We start from the raw sequence: 26,599 nt of genomic DNA, 5'->3' as shown, positions 1-26,599 counted from the left end.
TCGGTGATGAGCAGGGCCGTCTCTAGGGGGGTGCAGGGCCCCGGACAAATCAGCCTCCCGTCTAGTCTCCTCGCCATCCGTCCGGTATGCCCCCCAAGTCTGCCCGATCGCTGCTCTCCTCCTTGTTGTCTGCCTGCCTCCTCACCACCTCCCTGTTCACCTCCTCACCTGAATATCGGGACAAATGGCGTCCCAATCGTCCTTTCTTCTTCATTAATATCCTGTGTGTGAGAGAGAGGGAGAAACACAGACAGCTACAGGTATGTGTGGAGGGATAGGAATCTGTAATCAGGCCTTTCTTTAGAATTCTTTTAGGCCTTTGTGTCTAGGTGCCCCTGCTCTGTCTGTGATTATAACACGCAGAGCTGCGTTTCCTTTGGGCAACGGCAGGCATGCTGCAGGCAGGAGGCAACTAATTTGCCAATGTGTGTACTGAATACAAACTCTGATCTCACTACCCACCTGCAGGGGCTCTGCATAACTTTTTCCTCTGTGTATCCCATAGCATCATCAATATGGTAGTTATTTTCTGCAGCCCTTTTTTTTATTTCCTTCAATCGCTCTAAGTGCACTCGAGGCTCCACATTAAATGTTTATTACGCTGAACTCTTGAGAGAATCTGCCCTGAGAGGACTGGAGATAAGAATTTGATCTTTTGCATGCTACTGTGCGGCTACAGGTAACCATTCAGGATTCAGCCCGTTCCAGCCAGACGAGAACTTCCCCTGGAAATATGAAGAGGCTGCCATATGAATTGTATAATCAGTTGTGCCTGATGACTGATCTTTGGTGGTTAGTAGTGAAGGCACAGAGGCCCCAGGCAACGCCAAGTCTAAAAACCTATCTGTGTAGAAGAGGTGGCTTAGTGAGATAGCAGGGAACGCCAGTGGGTTTAGAGCTGACACCAGTTGATCCTGCCGTGACAGAGGGGTGATCTAATCTGACAAGAAGGCCTGGATTGATGCAAAGGGGATGAGACTGCATTTAAGGCTCAGGAAGCAAAGGGGATGAAGAGGGGAAAGCAAGGGAAGGATGAGCAAGTCAAAAACAAGCAAGTCTCTCACTGGGTGGTTGTTAGTGATCTGCCCAGTGATTTCGCAGAGACAATAGTTTGTGTCCCCAAGGATAGCTTTTCTCCTTTGTCTTGTTCTCTGCATTTCCTCTAAGGTGCTGGGCTCTGACTGATTAAGTGCCTTTTATTAGCTCTGTTAACGAACCTGCCAGACTCTCCCACACACTGTCTCTGTGCAGAGATAATACAAGGGTTTGGTAACTCATTCTGAACACGACAGCTCTTCTATCAGACGTGCTGTGTTTGCCTTCTCTCCCCCAATCCCCCCGCCCCTTTGTCCTGATCGATCCCTTTCAGACATGACGGAGCAGGGACTATACAAATTACACTACAGGGATTTAATCGGGACTGTGACTGGGGTCCTAGTGGGGGCCGGCAGTGGTCACTCAATTAGGGTGAACTACAAAGAATGGGGTGGACAAACCCCAAAGCTGGTGGATAATTTAATACTTCGATTTACCAAGCCAGCACTAAACAGCTTCTGTTAATCGCTTACTGGTTATTCAGAAGTCCAAGCAACACCGTTCCCTTAAAGTGACCCAGCCTCAGGCCCCCATCCAGGTACCCACGTCAAATCATCATATAAAAGAAAAGGTCCTACCAATCCCAAAGGATCGGGCACATCACCTCCCAGGTTAATAAATATTTCAGATTTTACCCAAATACATGGGTATAGCCAAACCTTATTAACTAAAATAAAATTTATTAAAAAAAGGAAAGAGTGAGTATAGGTTAAAAGATCACTATACATACAGACATGAGGTCAATTCTTGAGGTTCAGATACATAGCAGAGATGGTGAGCTTTGTAGTTGCAAAGAGTTTCTTTAGAATTTAGTTCGTAGGTTATAGTCCAATGTCAAATATCATATCCAGGGTGTACCAGCTTAACAGCGATCTCATCTTGCAACTCAAACTTCCCCTGATGAAGCTTAAGCAGATCTGAGATAAACAGGATCAAGACCCAAGCGTCTTTGTATACAGTGTTCTAGCATCCACTTGACCATACAGTCCTGGGTAAACAATAGGCTTTTGATGTAACCTTCTGTTTTCTAAACACCACCAGTAATTAGTTACACAAATTAACATAAGGCAATTTAGCCATTAGGCAGGCTATCACAAACTTCAAAGAGACATATAGACCATGACGTTATTTCACCCAAGATTCATCTAAATGGTAATATTCCCTTTTGATCTCTGACTCGGTAGCTATAGTGACAGACAGGAACTGTCTGTTTACACGGGTAGCACCTAAGATACACACAATTAGTATCACTTCTAACGATATAAGTTTGCATTTCCAAGTTCTAGCCTATCTAGCCATAGAATGGCCCTAATTACCATTCGCATACCTTTCTAACATGACTTTAAAGTTTGGCTTTGAGTCATTCAGTCTGCAAGCTGTTTAACCCTTTCTGGCCATGTATTATACTTTGTATAAGATTCGTTGCAATTACGTAACGGTGGCAGCAATAATGATTTGCATGGTTATATTTTAATTGGACATCACCACACCATATTAATAAGAACATTAATTATGCATGGTCCATTTTCCTCCTTATTTTGTCAGGTGATAAGATGTTGGAGCCAGCAGACCCAGCATAGCTCCTACATTGTGCATGTGGGGACGTCTACTTGTATATACTACGGTCTGCTCTGGCCTAACTTTTAAGCCTGATCTGAACGGGACACAAGCCCAGCTGACCCAAACTGAGCCCGAGCGGGTTGAGTTGTTTTCCAGCCCGACCTGACCCCAGTCCTTCCGCCTGGACCTGTGTCTGCATCACAGCTGCCTGCTCCGCCCCAGCCGGCTGCCTCCCCCGCGGCGCTGTGTGCATGCTGTGGAGCGAGAGGTGCTGCCGCTCCTGGCACGCTCACTCTGCCGTGCGCACAGCCCAGTGCGGTGCCAATCCCGCTGGCGGGAGAGGAGAGCCACCTGGCCCAAGAGAGTTGGGTGATTTTTCTGACCCAACCTGAACCTCACATTGTAGTCGGGTCCCATCAGGCTGCAGGGCTCTAGTATATATTGTGTCTCTCTTCTAAACCCTAACACGTCTGGGACCTTTCTGTGTTTCTCCCCCACTCTGTGAGCACATAGGTGGCTCTGTCTAGGCAGCCATGAATTAGCTGGCTGCCTCCTCCTTTGTGGCGGTATATTTTCCTAAACACATTCCTTTTGTTACCTAGCCCTGCATTTGTTGCAAGTCTATCCCACTGCTGACACCATGGACTGGATCCTCAGTAAATGGGACCTCAGCAGAGCTATGCCCATCTGAGGGTGTGTGTGTAGTGTGTGTGTAATATATAGTACACCTCATACTACTGGTGTAGTACGTCTTACACACAAGCAGTTTCTTGGTATTTGTATTAGATTTTGTCTGCTGTGTAGCCGTCAACCAAAACATATACAAATGGAATGTTTTCCGTATTTTGGCAGAAATGTTTGGAAACTATTTTGCAGCGCTAACTAGCACCACATGGAAGGGAACCACCTTCCAGAAAAGCTGCGATCTGTTGCTCAGTATGGCTCATTTCCACATGTGATATACTGTACTCTGTGAAATGCCGCAGTTTGCCAACAGACACGCGTACCTGCTAGGCAGGGTGGTTGATGGCACATGCTGAAGATCCTTCGGAGGAACTGGTGGCCCAGTAGAGCAGCTGTCTGACCTCATCAGTGATTTATTATTATTGAACTCTAAGAAAAATGGTAGTCAGAACCTGCGAAATCCACAGAGATCCATTACTGCCTTTACATACCGGTAGGTCAGTGGTTTGCAACCTTTTTTCATGTGCAGACCCTATAAAGTTTCAAATGGAGGTGTGAACCCCTTTGGAAACCTTAGACATGGTTTGGTGACCCGCAGGGGTCTGTGGACCACAGCTTGAAAACCACTGCACTAGAGTATTGCGTAGTAATGGCCCAAAGCACAGCATAGTGAAACCGCAAGGTTGCCGTATTTCTTCTAGTAAATACAAACCTACCTGCCTCAACTCCAGCCTGTGGTCTTGTCTCAGTACTAAAGGCTGGTTCCTAACCATTCAGCGTAAGGGGTGAAATCTTAGCCCATTTAAGTTAATGGGAATTTTATCATTGATGTCAGGGGAGCTAGGATTTCAATGGAAGTCTTAGAGAGCCCAGCTCCACTCTCGCTTACTTCCATAGGAGCTATACTTAGGTAAATGGCATTAATGGGATCTGTACCCATGAAACTGAAGGCAGAATAGGGTCCTTATTTTTTCCCTTCTAGAGAGAACCTTTGGACTGGGCTGAATCCTGTTCTGCCCTATACCTGGGCAACCCCACTGAAACCAATGTGCCGGCATGGGTGTCCCTGAGAACTTGAGCTATCGGGTTTGCACCACAGAGATTCCATTGTTACATAGACTGTGCATCAGGCCCCTGTGTCTGGAATTACCCCAAGCAGCATCTGCTACCTTTGTGGTGCCGGAAGACGGACATTAAATACAGGATTGGCAGCAGTATTTCCGTTTGTCTGGTGGGGGGGTAATTTTGCAGCACCGTCCGTGTCATTCCCTTCTGCCGCACAGACACCTGGCTGGTGAGGATGGCAGATGAGGAGCTCAGGACGTTGACAGTTGAGCTGCAATTAACGCTTCCTTTGGCCAGGCAACTTTTAACGTTGTTTCTCTTTCCTAGAAAAGAGAGCTCTGTTGAAAAGTCTAGCACCCGACAACCTGTCATAGGCTTGAGCAGAAGTATTCCTTGGCGATAAAAGAGGATTGTTTTTTTTTTAATATCCTGTAGAAAATGGGTATTGCACAGCTCTCACATGTCTTGAGGTAACATGGACTGGTAATGTGGAAAGAGAACGTGGCTGCAATGCAGCGTGACCTGTCGGGGGAACATGTCATTCTCGGCACCCTGCCTGAGGGGACAGTAGTTTCTCTTTGCACTTGTTCCCCTAGTGTTTTAACTGCTCCTAAAGATATGAAACAAATTCTAGTGGATAACAGCAAATAGTTGTTGTCTTCCCTATGTTGCTGTGCATTTGCAAACTGGGGACTAGGAACAACAAGAGCAATACATATCCCTAGGAGTGTACTTCTTGTCACCTTTATCCCCTTAAACTCGGTCTCATTAAGTCTGTCAGGTAGTAGCTCTGGTGTGTTCCTGTTGACAGCAGTTGACTTTGTGCCTTACTATAAGCAGGATGGATACAAACATTATTTGACTGCTGGCTGTTCTGTCCCCAGTGACTCACAATCCTCTGCTCTGAGCTGGAGCTGTTCAAAGGTATGCCATAAGGCCCATAATACATACCGCTCTTTGAAATCAAGTGGTAAGGCCTGTCCTTTTGGAGCAGGGGGATCTACATTTTGTCTGAGTCGTATAGACCTGAGAGGCAGTAGTGTTTAGCATAGGGACAATTGTGAAGTTCTCAGTAGCTACAGATTGGTTAGCTTTTTAACATGGATAATCCTGGAAGTACCCTATATTTTTCCAATGTAAGACCAAGCACACATTGTAGCACAAATCAAAGATATATTCTTTTTCAAAGACGTATTTTACTGCTTTTTAAACACATGCAGTTTGTATTGCAATGTCTGTTCTGCCCAGCATTCCGTGACCATATAAAGGATTTAATGAAAACACTCTCGTTCCTTCTGTGAGAACAGGCTGTGATGTGACAGAAGGAAGGGACAGCGAGTCATCCATCATGAGTTAGAAACACCATGTGCAGGAGAGAGAACTTCATCCAGCAGGAGAAAAATATATATCCACTGACAAAATAAAGTTCTAGGCTTTTCGGAAGCAAATTTTAATAATATACAGTGCGTCAAAATGGCTTATAGTTATCTAATGCTCTTCTTTATAGGTTAATGTGATATAAATATCAGTGTATTAAATTGTCCATATCTTACATTTCATCGATGGAACAGCAGGTTTGTGTCAAATGGAGAGGGAATGACTGAGTAGGTCTGATTGCATAACAGGGATGTACCACTAGGTTCTGTAGTGGATCCAACCTTCCCCTAAGTTCAGGGATGATTAGATCGATGGTTTTGGCTTGAGACCATGCTTTGGATGTTAAAAAGAAGCAAAGAACTCATAAAGTAACATCCTCCTTTCTTCTCTGTTTATGAATGTACATTAGACCCGGCTTAGAAGGGATTCTGATACGTAAGTAGAATTGAAGTCTCTGATTTCAGAGCATTGCAATGTACTCACTGTTCCACTCAGAGTGAAGTTATTCTGTAGAAAAACATGACGTCAAGAGAGTTTGTTTATATTTCTTTGTTCTGCTTTATAGGCTCTAATCTGCAGCAGTCAGCTGTAATCTAGAACATTTAATTAAGGGAATTAAATTGGAGATTCCCCCTTCGTCCCCCCCCCCCCCAGTTAGAAAAGATCCAAGCAAGAAAATATCAAGGAACACAGGTTAAATATATAACACTAAACCAACCAAGTCAAATTCTGCTCTCTATTCCACCAGAGCTTCCACGCTGAAATGAGTAACAGAGAGCCGAATTTGTCCCATAGTATTCAAAATCTCCCAGCACTTAATTTTCATCTCTGTGATTGCTAGGAAATTATCCTGGATCACTCTGAGCCATTATTCACAAACTCCATCCCTCTTCTCCTTCCTTAATAGAAAATTAATCAACCAACAGGAAATAAGTGCTGAAGAGCTTCAAGTGGGTTAGAGCAGAATAATGTATTGAGAAGTTCAAGATGTTCACTCTTGCTTCATCTTTCCATATCTTCAGCCTATGGCACAGACCAAGTAAGCAGCTGTTCTGAGGTATCACATCTAAGGTGGGACCAGAATGGTATTCAGACTGCCAGGGTTACTCATCAGTGCTCCCCTGCAGTGGACTTTCTGCCCACGTTGTCCTTTTCTCTCGAAGGGTTTGTCTGTTTCTGCTGAGTCACGTGTAGCCTTTGGTTTTCAGATATGACTGAAGTGCTTAGGTGCAAAGAATCATAGAATATCAGGATTGGAAGGGACCTCAGGAGGTCATCTAGTCCAACCCCCTGCTCAAAGCAGGACCAATCCCCAATTAAATCAAAGGGTTCAGTGCCTTTGAGGACTGCAGGAGACTGAGCAGAGACAGGGACCTCCTGCTGGAAGAAGAATCAGTTCGATGGCTTGCCAAGGTGGCCAGTGAGTAGATGATGGGATGTGGGTTATCCAATCCCATGAGTATCTGGAGGGTCCATGCTTTTAGGGCTGGCTCTGCTGACAAAGGGGCTCTGCCATTCTCTGATGGAGCAGACCGCACACTACTTGCACCTCCTGTAAAGCTGCCCTGGGAAGAAAAGTGCTGTAGCAATTGTCCTGTTTGCTTGAATGCTGGTGGATTCACTCGAAGAGGCAGGGATCCTGGAAAGACTTTCAGTGCAATGCAAGCAGAAAGAAATGCAGGCAAATTCAATGCCTTTTGTAGAGCTAAAGGTTTCATTTGTGTAAGTCCAGAGTGAGTGAGTATTTATGGGGGCTGTTGTTTAAGAACTATTTCAGCTTGATGCTGTTTGTGGCAGATAAAGCAGTTGGCATTGAGCCGATTCATCGCTGACAATGTCTCTCCCGTGTCTGCTAGAGGGAGCGCTGTCAGCTTCACTGTCCCTGATTCGCTAGGAACCCTGGGCTTTTCCCACCCTGCTCTGATTGACAGCGTCACCTCATGCACTCTGAAGGGCTGCCAAACTGGGATGATAAAGAGCCTGCTAAAAGCACCCATTTTGTTGTTCATTTCCACTGAAAAGTTATCTGGTCCATCGCATGGGAGAGTTTGGGGCCTGGGATGAAAACAAATTACTCCTGCAGGTGATTAAACTGTAATTGAATGTCTCTGAGGAAGCTCACACTGTGACTATTTCTCAGTTCTCTAACTTAACCCTGAAGACAGAGCACACTGCTTTGGTTTTCCCTTCAAAGGTCACATTGTTCTGCCCATGCAGACTCTGGAAGACTCATGAGACCCTCTCAAGAGGCTAATGCTTAATTTGATAATACGATGTGACCGGATCCACCAGGAAAGCAAAAGCTACGAATGCAAGTCCCCCTAGTAGTTCCCAGGCAAGGCTTATTAGTGTCTTGTACTTGCCCAGTAGAGTTGAAGTGCCCATTAGATCGCTAGGTAGTGGCAAGCTTAATTCTTCTGGTTGAAATCAGGTGGGGTTTCATTGGTTGCTCTTACCCAACCTGCAGTGCGCCAGACCAACAGAGCGGCCACCAGTGAGGGGGACTCGAGAGAGAGAGAGATTCCCTAGTTGAGAAGTGACTCAACTTCCAGAGTCAAGGAACAGAATTTGGAGTGGGGAGGTGGATTTCACTGACTGCCCACTGTAATGTAATGTCTTTGTGTGAGTGAGTAAGATTGCCCTCATGGCGGGTCATATAGGATATGGGACCTATTACTAGGTGCAGCAAAGGGAGTTTTCTTTTAGCTCCTGGGGTAGTAGCCTGTGTTGTGGTGCTGAAGAAAAAGGGTTCTGGCTTCCCCAAACTAAGTCTGGGTGTTTGTAACATAACTGTGTGTGTGGTTTGCAATGTCTGGATTCTTTGCACCAGCCTCTACAAATCACTGTATTAAATCCTATATCTGGAGAGAGAACATTGTAATTGACAGACGTGGCATCCAAGGTCAGGCTGGTGTATTAGAGATGCACAGCATGGCTTGCTACAGCAGTATAAGGTTGCGCGATCCATGGTCAACAAAACCACTACTTCTATTTCTCAAACAATAAATACATCTTACAGTGTCACTCACTGTCTGTCATTAGCAACAAGTTTCATGTTAGAGCGAGGGAGCCCCAGAAAGATGAAAAAGATGGGGGATTATCGATTGCGTGTTACTCACAGGATCTAATGACCACTTGTTTGACTGTGACTGAATATGGAACAGCTGGTGTTTGGAATGTGTGATGGGCCAAAGTACAGAACAATCTCTGGTTAAACCAAGCTAAAGGTGAACAGCTTGTGCAGCCGAGAAACCCTAGTCTGATATTTGATGGATGCGGAAAGGATTAAACAGAGAAGATGTTACAGGCAGATACAGCTGTGCGCCCCGCACACGCAGCGTAATACAGACCATGCCGGTGCTTCTGAGAGAATGGCAGAGGCCTCCTCATAATCATATAACACCGATATTAATGTTTAATTTCTGTAGTACCCAAGGGCCCTGGTTGGGGTTGGTGCCTCTTTGTGCGAGGTGTTATACAAACACAGTCCTGTTCTGAGGAATTCTGAGTCTAACATAATCCAGTGTCCTGCATAGCTAATAACAGGACATGATGTTTCCGAGGAAGGCAATCTCTTCCATTGTAGTGTACGGTGTATCTTTATTTGCAATGACTTTCGTCTCTGGCAGATATGGAGTAGGACTCAGGTTTATAAGATGCTACACATGTGTACAGACTCTTAAGAAAAGATAAGGTAGTGTGTGTGAATTATGTGATCTTGCAATGGAAGAGTGTCTCAAAAATGCATATCAGAATGCGGCAGTGTGTGTGTGTCCTCGCAAATAAGGACTCCCCTTAGGATTCCTGTCTCTGCGTGAGTAGGGATTAGGACAAACAGAAGCCAGAGATCTGATCTATTCCAGCCTACTCATGTGCACAGACGCTGTCCCACCCACACCCCCCCTCGCTCTCGCTTTTTTCCTCCCACCCCTGCTCCCTTGAAGTTCCTTTGATCGTGGAAAACATTTGGGCCTTTGAGGTGCTTTGTCAGGTTTCACTGTGTACGCTCTGAAAGCTGGTGCTGTTTGTCCACATCCAAAGAGCCCTGCACCCAGGTGCTGAAGAGTAGGGTGTCATTCCTGGGGAAGATTAAATTGTATCACTAAGTCATCCCTTAAAAAACAGCCTTACCCTGTTTGCTGCCTTCCACAAATATGTTGGATGGCTCTTGATTTTGAAGGAACTACCTTTAGAAATGCAGTCATTGTTTGCTTTTCTCCCTCAGTTGAATCTTATATCAACAAGCTGTGGTTTTTTGCTGTGTGGGTGAGCAAATGAGCTTACAGCTAGAGAGTATCCTGTCAGGAAAAACCCCCTGCCCCAGCATGCCTGGGACTAGTTAACCTACAGTAACGGGGTTTTTCCTCTTGAACGCTCCTGCTTCTCTGAGCTTGTCGACTCCACTGAGGCAGAACTCTGGTCTCAAAAGCCTCCGGAAATCAGCCATTGCCGGCTTCTCGCATACTCCGCTTCTAGTCTGTAGCTGAAACTTTTCAGGTTGAAAATCTTGGTTTAAAACCCCCGAAATGTTCTCTCCTCAGAACGGAAAAGAACATCTGAGCCCCGGCACCTTGAAATGCAGACTTCATCTCACTCTGCGTTCTGCTTCAGGGATAATTGGCTCCTGAAGGGAATGGGAACTGTGAGCTCAGTGCACCCAGGAAAGACTAATAGAGGCAAACTGAAGGTTAAATTTGAACAAGACACAGAGGCAAATGTGTGCAAATTACCAGCAGCTGCACTGAAAATTCATCTTATCCCTGCAGTGAGGTTTCGCGCTCAAGACTGTCCTGTGGTCTCAGAATTATCCTTTCTTGTCCAACCCCTAATTAGAATAGGCCTTTGACCGCAGGTCACGGGAGGGTGTGTTTGTTTTTCTTAATAATCTTTCACTTACTTCCTGCCATTTCTGGAGGGCGTGGGAATTAGAATTGTTTTTGACACATTTGTAGGTGATTAATTAAATCCATCCCGGCAAGGTGGGTTTCACAGTGGGAAACCAGTAGGCAGAAATAATTCTTATTAAATGAAGAATCACTTGGTGAAACTGATTCTTTTTTCCTAGCCTCGGAATTTCTTCAACTGACCCATGATCATTTATATCGTGAAAACAATTCCTACTTTTTTCTAACAATGAGGTGCAATGCACTGTAGGATTAAAACAGTGACTCTCCCTGAGAAACGACTGTCGCTGATAGACGATCATAGTCGTTCTGCCAACTTGAGAGAAATGAGTCTCTCCCCTTCAGCGGGCAGCCAGCTTAAAGTGTCTGTCTCACAAGAGGCCTCTGGCTACATTTCCCAATTAGCAGAACCAAACTTTGATAGACTCGTATTGGTACCCTCCCACTCAGGGCCGCATTCTTCGTGGCAAAGCAATGCATATGTCTATACTGCCATCGGAGGTGTGACTGGCGCCCAGTTAGACGGACCTGTGCTAGCTTAACCCATGCTGGCATGACTAAAACTAGCAGCCTAGCTGCAACAGCATGAACTTCTGTGCAGTCTGTACGTGCGCGCTGGTGACCCGGGGTCTGTACTCACGTTGCTAGTCCACGCTGCCCTCGCCAGCTACGTGGCTATTTTTAACCATGCTGGCGTCGCTATGTCTACCCGGCCTGCAGTCACACCTGGGATTGGAGGCTGGCATACTTTTAGTGTTCCTTTACAGGGTCCACTCCCTCCAACTCAGACTTGGCCCTGAAATCTATTTCTTGTGTTATTTCATGCAGATGTTCCTCTTCCTGCAGGAAATGTATTTCCACCTCCCACCCCTCATTGTTTGTCACTCTCCCGCACCCCCTCTCATTTCTCTATTGAATGTATGTTCGGAGATGGGTCCCAGCCAGTTCTCCACATTTGAACAGCCCCAAACTTTGCTGCTCATCCCTATCACTACATCAGAACAAATTAAAGCCCCAGGCCACTCTTTTGAATAGTGACTAATGATTCTGGATGTCTCAATTGTTGAGCGCCCAGCTGGAGGGAACTTAACGGCTCTGGCTGTGAGCAAAAATCAGCCCCCTTTAAGGTGTGTGACGCTGGGGCACTTCAAAACTGAGGCACCCAGAGGACTCTTGACAATCTTGGTCACAGACTCAGATGAATCCCAAAGTTCTGGAGAAGGTCTGATCAGGTCCATCTCCCATCTGTGTGTGGTGTGGTGCTCATGAAAACAGGGAGCCATGCTGTGTGAGGAGGGCTAGCATGGGAGAAGGCAATAGGACTTGCGTTCGTTCGGGCGATTGTGAGGGAAGTGAACCCCAAATACTAGTAGGACTTCAGCCTGCATGAAATAAGAAAGTGATAACACCGTGAGGTCAGCGTCGTGCTGGCTGGCAGCAGTCAAGCTTTCCACAAGCAACCTGGGCAACTGTTAATGCATTTTAATCCTGACCTGCAATATTCTGCTTTTCCAGTCCTGCGTCTCTCTTGACCAGAGATTACCATTCATTCTGAACTAGGCCATTCTGTGGTCTAGGAACGTGTCCACTAGGGATCAAACGCATTACAATTTCAACACCGGCTCAGATTTGAAGTGGCTTCTTCAGGCATAAAGGCTGAGTTAGTTACAATTCTCTCCCTGCTGGGATAGGCAAACAGGTTCAGATAAGTAGGAACCAACTCGTATCCCCTTGACTATAATTCAAACCAGGCTAGAAACCTTGTACTGACAAGCACTCCAAAGATGTGTAGAATATAGCAGAAAATTATCCCAACTCTTAGCCTAAAGAAGGGTCAGTTTGCATTTTTAGTAGAGAACGGCCAAATGCTGCAAGATTCAGATCCAGATTTTCAAAGCCCCCAAACTTTGGACAAATCGGGATCCAGGGTTTTGGCTCTTCCCCCTAGAGAGGGGCATTTGGAAAAAGTGGGACTGGATCCCTGCACCACCCTTCTCCACTAAAGAGTAGATTTTATTCCTGCCAGCCAACAAGGCCATTTTTGTTTGAAGTATTTCTAACATTTCCTTGGGAGGAAGCCATCCTCGTGTGCCCACAATTCTTTTCTTAAATGTCAGCAGTTGCACTGCTGCCAGGAGTAGGGGAGGAGGATTATTCACTAGCAGCTTCTTGGCTAAGTGTGGGAGATTCCAATCATGACACCAGCCCAGCCGCCTGCCAGCAGCCGAGAAACCTTTGGCTCTTTTTCCCCCGTTACAAATAGGACAGCACTTCTGGAAGGACAGTCCCGGTTCCTTCGTGAAATAAATGTGTCGTCCTAAAGCTGAGCACTCCCTGGGCTCCACTTACTTGTTAAATCTTGTTCGCACGACAGAGGCTTGTCACCTTAGAGAGATTTTTGTGCTGTCCCCTATCGTATCACATCCTCCTGTAAAATCCCCACCAGATCAAGGCTTACAGCACAGCCTCTTTCTACACAAAAGCTGAATCGAGCGATGGAAACTCCAGGCAAAATCCTAGGGATTGGGCAGCTGGAGGGGGAAGAGTTCGCTTCTTTTTAAGATCAGCTTCATAACCAATCATTTTGAGATGACCCTGATAACAAGGCCTTGCTTTGTCCAAAATGGCAGGACTTTATTTTGGGATTGAGATGATACGGAAATCAAGGAGCGTAAACATCTGGGCAGGGAAAAATCCAGTGAGGTTTTCAAGGCTACTCTGGCAGGGGATGCAGGAATATCACAAGCTATGAGAGGCAGACAAGCTCGGAGAGTTCATTTTATATGACAACAGGGTGGGTCACTGCTATGCCAAGATTGCTTCTTTCCACTTTGGTACGAGGTTTCTTCTCTAACTGTCCATCGGTTTTGGTACATTTGGGGAGAGCTAGACACTGTGTTGAAATTTCCTTGACACACTGTTGGGGAATGCTGGTAGATGAGTGAGTTTTATTTGCGCAGTTAAACAAGCTGCTCCTTGCTGCCCACTCTGAGGGCTTTTAATGTTTTGATTTTGAGCCATGGAAATGGGGGGCTGCGTTTCACTGATCAGCTTTTCCCAGGGACAGTGGTTAATAATAATAATAATAAAAAATTACTTTGTGGACAGGTAGCATGCTGGTCAAATCCAAGGCTTGTTCTTCGCTCCCTTCCGACAGCCAGAGTTTGGAGTGCTGCAGGGGGCCGTGCAGATAAACGACATCCCCCCCCTTTGGAATGGAAACATTAACTAAGAGGTGCTGAGCAAACCATTTTGTCTGGATTTGGGGCAAAGCCCTGTCCTGTGCTGTACAAACAGCAAGACATTTAGGAGTCTCTCTCTTCCCCCCCCCCCCCCCCCCGCGCCATTCCCACTCCCCCATCAGGACAGGCTCTCTCTCCACTGCAGTGTTCCCAGGGTCATAAAAAGCAGTCAGGGAGGTTGTGAGGCATTGAAAGTTTTATTACAATCGAAATGTCACTCACCCGCTCCTTGCACACCCCTTACCCTTCAATGTCAAGCATTCTTGAAACACTTGCACAAATTATAGAGGCCTGTCACTGATATTTTTTTTACTCTTTTATAGTAAATATAAAGGGAGGTAAATGAAAATATGCCTAAATACCTTGACAAATCTAGCTCTAACTCCTGCTTCTTTGCAACATACTAGATACAGTTTGACCCATCTAGTAGGCAATGCCTAAGGGAGTTAGGTGCCTGAATTACTTTAAAAATCTGGCCCTTAGTGCCTGTAGAACTCAAAAAAATCCCTATTGGTTTCTGTTCCATTCCACAGGGAAAAGCACTTGTGAGAAACTCGCCTATGAAAACCCTGTTTAGGCTGAAGCTGCTCCTGCAAGGCTGGCTTCTGTATCTTATTTTTATAGCTGCTTCCTCAGTACACTCAGAGTGGAAATACCCAGGCTGCGTTGCTTGTGTGTCTCCGGGTTTGGGTGGAGGGTGTACAGGTGGAGGGAGCTAAGGAGCATCATGTGACAATCTGACTTGAGGGACTCTGTTTGAAATGGCAGCAGGTTCTTCTACCTGGCGATCCATATCCAGATTAAATATCTCACGAGGCTTCATGACCTATTTTGATTAGTTAGACCCCCTCCCTGCGGTAGGAGAAGTTGGGGCTGGAGGGTTGCTGGCATTTTGTTTTCCAGCCGAAGACTGAGATAGGCAAAGCCCTGAAAAAAAACAGAGGACGACATCAGATCTAGCTCCGTAACCGGACCCTCTAGAAAACATATTCCCAAACTACCTAGAGCAATGCCGACTGCTGTCTCAGCCTCTGGCTGTCGTCGGAACAGGAGGGAACGGGGCAGCTGCCTGCTTAAACTTTCCCAAATGTGATCTGCGTTCCAATAAAATAAACAGTTTATTGGAAGTGAAATCCCGGGCACATGCTTTGGCAGCCGATTTCTCTTTAATTGCAGGAAGAACAGTGGGGATTTTTTTTCCCCTTTCTTAGGCTAATGAGAAAACTGAGCTGAAGGATCAGAGTTGAAGTTTCCTTCCCTCTCCTCTTCCATCTGTTTTCTTTTCCTTTGCATTGAAGGAATGTAGCTTACTTAAAGCCCAGGAGGCACAAATAATGTCTGCAAGTAACGAACACAGCGGCTTGCCTTAGAGATTTTGACTGCAAACTGTTGAGTTGTTCTCTGCACCCTTTTTCTGGAGGTCTGTGTTATTCAATAGTGCTAATTGCTAAGGGGAAGCGCCACCGTCCATTGAAGTCAGTTGGGAGGCTTTCTGTTGACTTAAATGGGCATTGGAACAGGCCCTAATGCTGGGCCAATCCAGGGTGGTGGCCTTCCAAGCCATTTCTAGGACTGTCAGGCTCCCCCACTCCCTTCCCCCACATCAGATTTCCTAGAGTCCTGTGGTTGGCTGGGGTTACTCCCCTCATTACTTGCAGGCTATGAGGATGGGTTGTAATAGTTAACACCACCTCTTCATTGCAATTTGCAATGAAATTTCCTATCTTTAATTACTTCAAAATGCTTGTAAAGTGGGTATAAGCCCCACTCTACAGTTGGGTAAACTGAGGCACAGAAGGGAAGAGTATGCCTATGCTGCAGAGGAAAACATGCCATGCCAACTCCCAGAGGCCCGGTCAACTGTCTCGGGCTCATGGTACTTGGTCTGCTGGGCTAAAAATAGCAAAGTAGACATTCCTACTTGGGCCAGAGCCCAGGCGCCGACAGCCAGTAAGGGTCTTGGAGCCTGGGCTCTATCCCAAGTGGGAACACCTGCACTGCTATTTTTAGCCTTGCAGCCTGAGCCCCATGAGACAAAGTGAGGTGACCCCGGCTCTGAGACTTGGTGTGTGGGGGGGTTTCTTTGCTGTGTTGACAGACCCAAAGTGACTTGTGCAAGTCACCTGCAGTTTCACTCCTTTAATTGCTGGCAAGTCTCTGGGCTTTTCCAAGAGCACCTCCTTGTTTCAACCCTGCTTGCTGTAGTTTGATCTGCTCTAGTATGCAGGGCCGTCCGCTTCGTCTCTTGGTGCTCGGTGTGGGGAGCTCCCCATCGCCTTCCTACTGCAACTGCCACTAATCGTTAGGAAGAAACTTTCCCTGTGATCAGGTTAGTCTGTAATCCCATACTGCAGGGGTTTTTTCACCTTATTCTAAGGCAGCTGGCACCGGCCCCTCTCAGAAACAGGATACTGAACTAGATGGACCCAGCTGTGCTTACTTGGTACTTTCTTTATGCTTTAGTATGTCATCAGTTAGTGCAACACTATATGCTCTAAACATTGTAACTAATGTCTCTCTCAAACTGGAGCAGAATGGTCAGCGTTTCTTTTCTCTTTTTAGCAGCTGCAAGGGGGGTGTAACAAGGCCCAGGGGCACTTTTAAACTTCCAGCCATTGGGTCATGTTATACCTCTCTCCGCTAGCCTGATGAGCCCATTATTTAAATACTTGTCCCCATCTACAAACCTTTAAGTCTAAGTCAAGGAAATTCCCCTCCTGTTTTTGAACTATTGGTTTGGGAGCTAATTGCCCATGTGGCCAATAGACAATGTAATATTTTTTTTAAAAAAAAACCTTTGGACTCCAAAAAGCAATGCTGAGATTCATTATTTGCTGAGTATTTATGGCCAAGCACAATGCTGCCTGGACTTTATTCCCTTAACACGCAGCCCACTCGGGCTGTAGACATCATAGGCATGCTGAGGGCCTGTTTATTGTCTGTTGTCAGATGTATTTGGTGGTTATATTTTGCATTTTTCAATTCTCCAGAATCATTTTCTATAAACACTGTCACTCCTGCAGGCCCCATGGCTTTTTCTATCCTCATCTATTCTCCTGCCCCTTCCTGCACTCTGTCCCACTCATCCCCTTGTCCTTCCCATCTCATACACCTATTTTTCAGTTAATATGATTTTTAACATGCTGGTAGCAAACCAGTATATTTTTTGTAACCATGTTCCGGTGAATCATCTTATGGGCTTTGTTTCATTCTTTGGGCCAGCAGGGTTGTGCTGATAAGATCGGATTCACCAGTCTTTTCCTATTCAAACCACAGCATTTACGCAGGGAGTTGGAGTTGTGGAGGGGCAAACAACCTAATTAGTTTTAAGATTGGATGAAAAGGTTGGCTGTTGGCTGGTGAATTCTTTTTCCTCTCTCCCATTCATTCTTTTGGTTTCATGGGTGCTTGCAATTATTTGGTTAGTATCTGCAGGTGCCGCAGCAGTTTCATTTTCTTTAAAATGTGCCAAACGCACAGTAAATTGAAAGATGGAAGACATTCACGACAATAGATGTTTATTTACAGGGGATGGGTAGGGAGACTATGCTTTAATTTGCTGTCCTGCAACCAAAAGGACTGTTAGCATGGATTCCAAAGCCAGAAGGGACCACTGGGATCATCTAGTCTGACCTCCTGTATAACACAGGCCAGAGATCTTCTTCAAAATAATTCCTAGAGCAGATCTTCTAGAAAAATATCCAGTTTTGATTTTAAAATGGTCAGTGATGGAGAATCCACCACAACCCTTAGTAAATTGTTCCAATATTTAGTTACCCTCAAAAACGTATACTTTCTTTCCACTCTGAATTTCTCTAGCTTCAACTTCCAGCCATTGGGTCATGTTTGCTAGCCTGATGAGCCCATTATTTAAATATCTGTCCCCATCTACATACTTATAGACTAATCACTATAAGGCATGTTTTCTTATACTTTAATCATTCTTGTGGCTCTTTGAACCCTCTCCAATGTATCAACATCCTTCTTGAATTGTGGAATACGGGACACACTGTTCCAGCTGCGGTCGTATCTGTCCGAAATACAGAGGTAAAATAACCTCTCCTCCTACTTGAGATTCCCGTTTATACTTCACAGCGTTACACTGTTCAGCTGGGTATCCACAACAACCCCCAAGACTTTTCCAGAGTCACTGTTTCCCAGGACAGAGTCCCCCATTCTGTAAGTGTGGCCTACGTTCAGCCATTCTTTATGTATCGTTTGCTTGCGCCCAGTTTACTAAGTGATCCAAATTGCTCTGAATCCATGACCTGTGCTCTTCATTATTTAACCCTCCCCCACTTTTTGCATCATCTGCAAAACTTTATCAGTGATAAGTTTGTTTTTCTTCCAGGTCATATATAATATTTTTTATCAACTATAGGGCCAAGAAATGATCCCTGCTGAACCCAACTGGAAATACACCCACTCAATGACCATTCCCCATTTACAATTACATATTGAGACCTATCAGTTAACTAGTTTTTAATCCATTGAATGTGTACCGTGTTAATTTTATATCGTTCTAGGTTTTTTTAATCAAACAGTTATGTGGTACCAAGTCAAAAGACTTAAGGTAATAGTGTTGATGTAATAGACTTCTATAATAACCAAACTTGTAATCTCATTTTAAAAAAAATTACATTAGCTTGACAGGATCTATTTTCCACAAATCCATGTTGATTTGAAATAATTACACTACCCTCCTTTAACTCTCTTAATTGGAGTCGCGTATCAGCTGCTCCACTGTGTTGGAATCCAGGATCTTCCCTGGTGCTCTAAGACGCATTAAGAATAAACATTAACGGTCCAGTCAGCTCCTCCTCCAGCTCTTTTAGAACTCTTGGATGCAAGTTATCTGGACCTGCTGATTTTAAAATGTCTGTGGAACGGAAAGAGTATCATCATCACCATCTGATGAAACAATGTTTTCCCCCCAACTACAGAACAGAAATATTTGTTGAACACTACCTTATTATTGATAACCTTGCTTTCAAATTCTAATTCACATGCTAGAATTAGGGCAGAGACTAACAATATGTCCCTTTCATTCATCCAGTCCATGATTATCTGGAATTGGAAGAAAAGGGGACAAAACACAAAGTATGGAAAGCACAGGGATCCTTGATGTATGTAGGCTGGTAGCATCTTGTGGTGAAGATGATTCTTGGGAATCTGAGCACTCTTTGAAGAGAGGGGGGAAGCTTTAAGGATGCCTACTGTGAATGCTAGGCTCTTGCAGGAGAGACTCCTATTGCAATTTTCTTCCCTGACCATATGGATTTGGATGGATGATGCCAAAGAAATTTGGTTTTAGGTTTTGCTGAACTTGCAGGTCGCAAACCTGAACACTGCCTCTGGAGAGGAGACCAGCGTGCGTGCCTCTTCTTGGGTGGCATTAAGGAAAGGGCTGGCTCCATCCTCCACACCAGGTTAGCACAGGGGATTTTTCTTAGTTGACTGCCAGCATCTGTAGCCTGCAGCCAAAGGGAGAGGATGGATGGGCTTGCTACCAGTCTCCAAGTGCAGGGCACAACTGACAGCACAGAAACGACCATCCCCAAGCACCTTCTTATGGGGCATGGGCAAAGACATCACCTGGTGTCAGCTAGACCCAAACTGTTCAATGGGCTTGTTAGGACTGGCTCTGAGTGCTGCCCACACCATTCATCCATTGCTCACCAGCTAGCCTTCAACGTGAAAGGCCTCCAACCGAAATATGGCCACTGGTTTTAGTTGATGTCGCCATCGTGTTTGGGGAATGCTTACTGTACGTGTGTGCAACTGCGCAGATTGCCCTCTCAATACTTAATTTGCTTATGGTGCATTTCTTTCCAAAAGCCATGGATGCTCTCGCCCCAAGTACCGCTACATCTTTCCCTCCTATTTTAGGCACTAGAAATGCACAGTAGTAGGATTGTCCGGGGAGAATAAGCAAGCACAACAATTCTCCTGTTGCTTTGTCTGGAATAGTGACATCATCTGTTATCAGATTCTCTAATTGTCCCTGAAAGATAGTGTCAGCAAACCTGAATAAGAGCAGTCCAGCACGCAAATAGCCCCTCCTGTAAGAGAGGTCCCGTACTGGAGCCATAACAACCTGGCCTGCCAGAAGAGTGGTTTTAAAGAAAATTCCTCCTACCCTCCACTGACTAACCTAGAATTCCTAAGACTCCAGGACTATCATCATGTCCTGCATTTTATAGATGGGTCAGTTGAGGTTACAAAGGCTTGAAATGACTTCAGGCTCACACAGCATAGAAGGGCCAAAACTGGATGAAAACCCAGAACTGATGAATCCCTCCCCTCCCGCAACCTCAGTCCTTCTGCACATACACTAGTCATTACATCACTCTTTCTCACCGAGATGCCTCCTGTGAAGAGGGCTAGCTCTGCCTTCCTCTGATTTAAATAGTAAAGGGGGTTAACAATGGGGGGGAGCATTTCTAGACTTCATAAAGTGGAAACTACAAACCTTAGCAGACTTGCAAAGGTGCATGAACACGAGGAGACCAAAAATAATTAATATGTTCCCTCTTACGAGTAAAACCTTAGGAGTGTGTGTATTGGGAAGCTCAAAGCACTTATAGGTACGTATATAAACCCCATCTTTTCCAAAGGCTCTCTGAAGAAAGGGGAGAGATTGTTCCAGGCTGTTCATATGTAAAGACTTGGTTTTTACAAAGGCTTAAATGTACACTGGTTAATAATCCCCTCAAGCATTCTGTGGCAGTAAACAAGGAGCTAAATCAGGCCTTTGAATGCTCACAATGGAATACAAATTCCAGAGCACAGAATAAAATTTTTTAAAAAATAGTTTTCAGCAAGAGCGATGAACTCAAGCTGAAATGTTTCACGCTAGACCCAAATGGCCCCAGAGTTCGGGGGTGAGCTGCAGTTCTGGCTCAGGACTTTCTGTTGGATTCCTACGTGATTTCTGGATTTAAACACCCAGAATGGGGTAGCTTATCACCAAGCAAAATCTTGAGCCCCTTGAAAAATCAAGTTTTGAACCTACAAAGGAAAATACAGCCCCTGCGCTGTTGCTTTGACCTGCAAACATACTTGTGGCCAGGGCTGACTCTGTCTGCTGCCAGAACTTTGATGCAGCTGCAGAAAATATCCCCCTTCACCTGGGAGAAAGGAAGGAAGCAGTACTGCTTGACAAACTTAGTACCTAGGAACTGCCACATCGAGTCAGACCAGGAGACCATCTCATCCAGGAGCCGGTCTCTGACCATTACTAGGTGTCTTAGACTTAGAGGGCTGTCCAATACAGGGTTTCTTGCATATTGTAAAGCTTCTTACTTTTTTTTGTATGCTAACGTCACTGTTGATCATCTCATCAGTAACAGAAGTGCTTCATCCTTTTTTGGTTCTCCCAGAGCTCATGGTCCCCACTATATCTTGTGACTGTTTGGTTGTTTGAAGCTTGTGTAAAAAACATCTTGTGTTATCTTTCAAGATCATTGGGTGTCCCTTAGCTCATGTCTTAGGGGGGAGAATATGGGAACAGCCTATCCACCTTTGCTCTACTGTTCCTTATTTTTACATAGTGCTATTCAGCTCAAAGGAGGAAACAATAGAGGTAAGTTTTGGCCTGATTCCTTCCTCTAGGATGCCAAGTTGAACTGTGTTTGTGGTTACTCGTAAAACAACAGTAAATACAGTTGTTGTAAATGTTTATAATCCTCCTCCCACTTGCAGAGTATCGATTCTAGTATAGCAGTGTGTGACTTCCCTCCTTTGGCTCCGGAGTGAAGACCTTGCAGAGGTGATCTGAGAAGCGCCTCCTACTGCTAAGGACAGTAAATGACCAAGTGCCAATTCTTTTGTCACTTTCATTGGTTTCTAAGACGTTCTCAGTGCCCAGTGTTAATGCTGGTACCTTCACCTTCCAAGAGATTCCCAGACTGGCATTTTGGTCGGGAAATACCCACTTTCCTCCCTAGAAGACCAGTGCAAGAATCCAACCCTTGCTTTTGGTTGCCCTTCTAAAAACACCAACATTTGTACATTAAGCTTCAATAATGCTGTAACTCTGGCTATTGAAACAACTTGCTATTTGTGACCAAAAGTGCTATATCCCTAAAGCAGGGAAGCGATCTCCTGTGTTGGTAACTCATTAGCTTGTGCAGTTCTGTCAGGGGCTTTATGGGATGCCACTAATGAGAGAGATCTGCCTCCCCAGCTACCCTCCAAAACAAGGTTCAATAGCAGTTTAAAGAATCTGACATCATCAACCTCTTTGCTTCAGATAAATGCCCTGAATTAAATCCAAAAGGGACTCCCTTGTTTGAGTTTCCTTTCCGCTTAAATATCAATATTTTTATGGCATTTAAGCAGATCACAAAATGTTCTTACCTGGATTTTGTCAAAATCACCATTCTGTTTCACACTGTGGAGCCTCAAACACCAGCAGTGCTCAAGAAATTAAGAAGGGTTTTACATTTGTGTGCAATCCTATACCTACACTTGTGAATGTATATTTCAAATCATGGGGCCACTGCTATCCCCTCTGCACTTGACAGAGGTCTGTCTGCCCCTGTGGAAGAGGCCTCTAGAATTTAATAAAGATGAAACCAAGAGTGTACTACAGACATTCTCTGTGAAATGTCACAGACTTTTTATGTAATAAAATATTTTTGTAGATATTTAGGAACATCCTATAAAATTCTATAGCAGGGATATAATTCTATATTCAGTTCTACTGGATGGTTCCAAACATTATGTTCATTGCATTCTGTAGGACTTTTCCAGATGGGCAGGTTCTGAGAGAAGGTGGCTGCAGAGTGCTGAGAAATCCAACACCACAAGGGCTTGGATCAATCTTCCCTAGTGATTTGAGAGATTGTATTGTAGGAATAGGCTTCTTGCCCTCGAGAATGCGATTTCTATATAATAGAATCACTACTGCCCTCAAGGGAGGAGGAAAATCCTCCAGGGAAGAGAGTAGGACAGTTTCTCTTCTCTCTCCTTTGATATTTTCTTGGCAGAAACCATACCTGCTCTCAAAGTGAAAATGACTGGTCTAAGGTGATTGCCTCAAGCAGAGTCTGTACTGCTGATAAGAGGCTGCCATGAAGTTGCCTTCTGCTAGATCAAAGTCACAGGCCGCTCACCCTTCAAGGCCTTACCAGAGCTCACCCTACTTACCTCTCATTTCCTCCCAGTCCTTCCTGTTAACTGTCCCAGTCAGGCCAGGTCTTGCAAATCTCTGAACTCCCGACGAAGTCAACTGGAGTTGAAGGTGTCTAGGACTTCACGGAACTGGGCCCATCGTTTCCTTTTCCCACTTTAAGCACTGCATCATACCGGAACAATTGTCTCTGCTTTTAAAGTGTTCCATACTGCTACTTTGTACATCTGTAAAGCAATAAGAATTTCTTGGATGAAAGCTGCCACTGAAGAGAGCACTCTCTCCGTGGTAGGTATTACAGGACAGTTCAGATTTTACAAAGGTCTTGGAGAGGACACTAGAAACCACTGTAAAATTAGGGGGTTGTGTAAATAGGAACGTAGGCCCTGCAGAATTTAGAAGTTCCACAGGAGCTTATCTGCCATTAGTCTAGCTTCACGCAGTAGACTGAGCCATTTTGGATAAAAGAGAAGTTAACCTCAGTCGACTCATTCTAGCAATCTTCACAAATGGGGGTGCAGGTAAAGTCACTCATCCACAGTGCGACAGATGTTCTCACAAAGTAGAAAAGCTCAGGAATCAAATACAAGGTAACCCTGTATAGAGGCAGCTAGGCAAAGATTGCACACTTCTGTAAGATTACCTACAAACATGGTCTGGCCTCATTACAGTAAGCCACTGAACAGGCTGTTGACCGCAACTGTCCGAAATGCTATTTCACAAAACTGTAGGACCTTAGCTTTCAACCAGTGGTCTACAGACCCCTGGGGGGGCCCACAGACTAGGTTTAAGATTTCCAAACAGGTCTGCATCTCCATTTGTTAGGTGTACGCAAAGGAAAAAAAGGTTGAAAACTACTGTTGTGGGACAGTTGGTGTGGGAGAGGTGGCTTCCATTGTAATTTTCCAACATCCTAATAGACACACAGTTAACTAGTAACCCCCTTCCTTGCACAGGAAAAACGGGGACTCACAGATGTCGGGCTGGAGGGGACCTTGAGGTCACATCTGCCCCATGCTGAGGCACGACGAAGTATACCTAGACCATCCCTGCCAGCTGTTTGTCTAACCCATTCTTAAAAACCACCAGTGACAGAGATTCCACAACCTCCCTAGGTAACCTGTTCGAGTGCTTACCTAAACTATCCTTACAGTCAGAAAGCTTTTCCTAATAGGGGAAGGTGATTATCATTTATGAGAGTGCACTGGTTTGTTAACAGTTTCATTCCCAAGCCTTGCTGAATAATTAATAGTAGAAAGTGCCACATCAAATTCACATCTGTCATTCTGCCCACATACGCGTTAAATTGGATTAGCGCGTGGTACTTGTTAAATGACTGTGGAGGTGTTTGTCTGAGGTATCCGCTAAACTGTAAAACCATGAACAGTCACTGTGCAAGGGGTGTGTGTGTGTAAAAGGGGTCCCCAAAAGTCACATTAATAGACATAGTCTCATTAAAATCTCTAATCACTGGTACATTATTCAAATGTACTTACTGAAGCTTAACACACAGTCATTTAGTAACAGCACTTACTTTGCATGATCACTCTTGTGCTAAAACATCTCCATGAAGATCTAATGTAAAAGAGAAAATAAGATTAGAAAACTATTGATATATTTAAAAACAAAACACAACTCATCACTCCAGTTCTCCTCCGGCGAGCTAGACCTTTTCACTCGGGGATTGCTACACTCAGCTCCCCAGCCCAACTAAATACCTTTGAAGTTACTTTAACCAGAACATCAAGAAAGATTTCAAAGGCTTTAAGGTCTTTTTCATTTTGGTTTTAAGTAGTGAGCCAAGGAACACGATACATTGTAAAATGCTGTTAGTGATGGCATCCAAACTGGCACCTTGGCTCTAAACCCTTTTGGGCTCAAGCAACTTAGAGTATGTCTACACAGCAAAGAATAATTTGCGACCAGCCCAGGCTCGTGGGGCTGTTTCATTGCGGTGTAGACTGCCAGGCTCGGGCTGGAGCCTGAGCACTGGGACTCTCCCATTTCCCAGGGTCCTGGAGCCCAGGCTCTAGCCTAAGCCCAAGTTGGCTGGCACAGGCCAGTCGCGGGTGTCTAGTTTCTTGGTAGACCTACCTTAGATTCAGATTTGGGCTCAAAACCCATCTTTCTACTGGCACAGAAGAGGAGCCTTGGATCCAACCCCTCACCTAACTTGGGGAGAATTTGGATCAATATCTAAAATGTCCTAGTTCACGTGTGTTTCTAATTAGTTTGTTACATACATACACAGACACACACACTTATTTTTATGCCCACAGATTTAATGCTGGTGAAAGATTAACGTCCCTGAGAATGAAATCTATTTCTCTACAGAATGGGTACAGCAAAGGCAACGTGAGTGCAAGGCTGCCCCACCAACCTGACCTAGAGAGACCCCCAGTGAGGGTTGAGAGGGCAACCCATTCTCCTGCAGTCCCCGCTGAGACCGCCAAAGGGGAGGCTTCCAGTTACCTTGGTAGCTATAGTGACGTGGATGCCTGTTCATTAGGAACTGGATGGCAAGCGCCAGCTTCAGCAAGTCCACAGATACCCAACAGCAATAACTGCCAGCCTGCGCTGGAGTTGCACTGGCAGCTCAAAGGTGAGAGGCTCTGTCTCCTGTTACCAGGTGGTCTCCCAAACGCAGACGGTGGCGGTCAGTGCTGAAAGTCTGAGAACATCTCACTTCAAAGCAAAGGACTCACGTGTAGGTTGCTTGGAGAAGATCGCTGCATTCTACCTGACCTGTTAGCAGTAGGCAGATGGGGGTATGGGCATTAATACCGTCTCCTCTCTGTGGTAGGCACGTATTCAGAAACATCTATGCTTTAGCAGTGTCCCCCGTGCACACTTTCCTCCCTCTCTTGTGGCTCAGATGTTAAATGGTGCTTACTGCATTCTTGACCTCAGCCATCAGAAAAGCATACTTCATTAAGCCTGCTTGTAGAAATTGTTTGGCTCGCCCACTGCTAAACGGCACCCAGGAATAATCTGATCCATGGAAACCGAAATTTAAACAGCAGCCTCTTTTAGTCTGACCCTATTGACCCAACCTCCTGCAGTGACCTTTGATCCCAGGCCGGTGCATATAAGAAGTTGTCCACTTAAAAGATCTAAAATTTGTAAAATGCTTCAAACCCTATTTGTCTATCATGGGAGAATGGGCCTAAATTGTATTTTTGAACCTTTAAAGGCTGGAAGTCTGTTTACTAGTGAAGTATAAGCCTCTGTAGCACATGGTAAAAATACCTAGCAAAAGTAGGGCTATTGACGAGGCTGTTACATCAGACATCATATTACATTAGGTAAGTTTCTTCTATTCAGAACACAGGTCTCCTGCTGCTAGTATGCCTGAAAACAAGTACAAGGGCTTAAGCACCCTGCTGTATCAAACGCCCCTCTCCTGCGGTGCTTGTCTTTCGGCTGGATTACCAAAGGGAGGCTACAGAAAGATGCCGTTTCTAAACCCAGAAATCTCACTGTGCATTCAAAGATTATACAAGTGTAGAGCCGTGCAAAGTGCTGCAGATTTGGTT

General features: G+C 45.1%; 1 protein-coding gene and 1 long non-coding RNA gene across 3 annotated transcripts in view; one reads left to right on the top strand and one right to left on the bottom strand.

Annotated features, from left to right (window-relative positions):
* LRRC75A (leucine rich repeat containing 75A) overlaps positions 1 to 26,599 on the top strand; it is a 189,968-nt gene that overhangs the window by 148,079 nt on the left and 15,290 nt on the right. The gene's annotated exons all lie outside the window — the stretch shown is intronic.
* LOC142000236 (uncharacterized) lies at positions 14,220 to 25,785 on the bottom strand. 2 transcript variants are annotated; one of them, XR_012642196.1, is made up of 4 exons: positions 25,536 to 25,785; positions 24,598 to 24,638; positions 23,081 to 23,290; positions 14,220 to 14,854 (listed from the first exon to the last, which is right to left on the bottom strand). It is a non-coding gene; the product is annotated as an uncharacterized LOC142000236 (long non-coding RNA). The 2 variants fall into 2 exon arrangements; XR_012642197.1 differs by lacking the exon at positions 25,536 to 25,785 and adding an exon at positions 25,158 to 25,394.

Source organism: Natator depressus, chromosome 17 (assembly GCF_965152275.1).
Source record: "Natator depressus isolate rNatDep1 chromosome 17, rNatDep2.hap1, whole genome shotgun sequence".
NCBI lineage: Eukaryota > Metazoa > Chordata > Testudines > Cheloniidae > Natator > Natator depressus.
The sequence above is the reverse complement of the archived record's forward strand: the minus strand, read 5'-3'. Positions and strand labels throughout refer to the sequence as shown.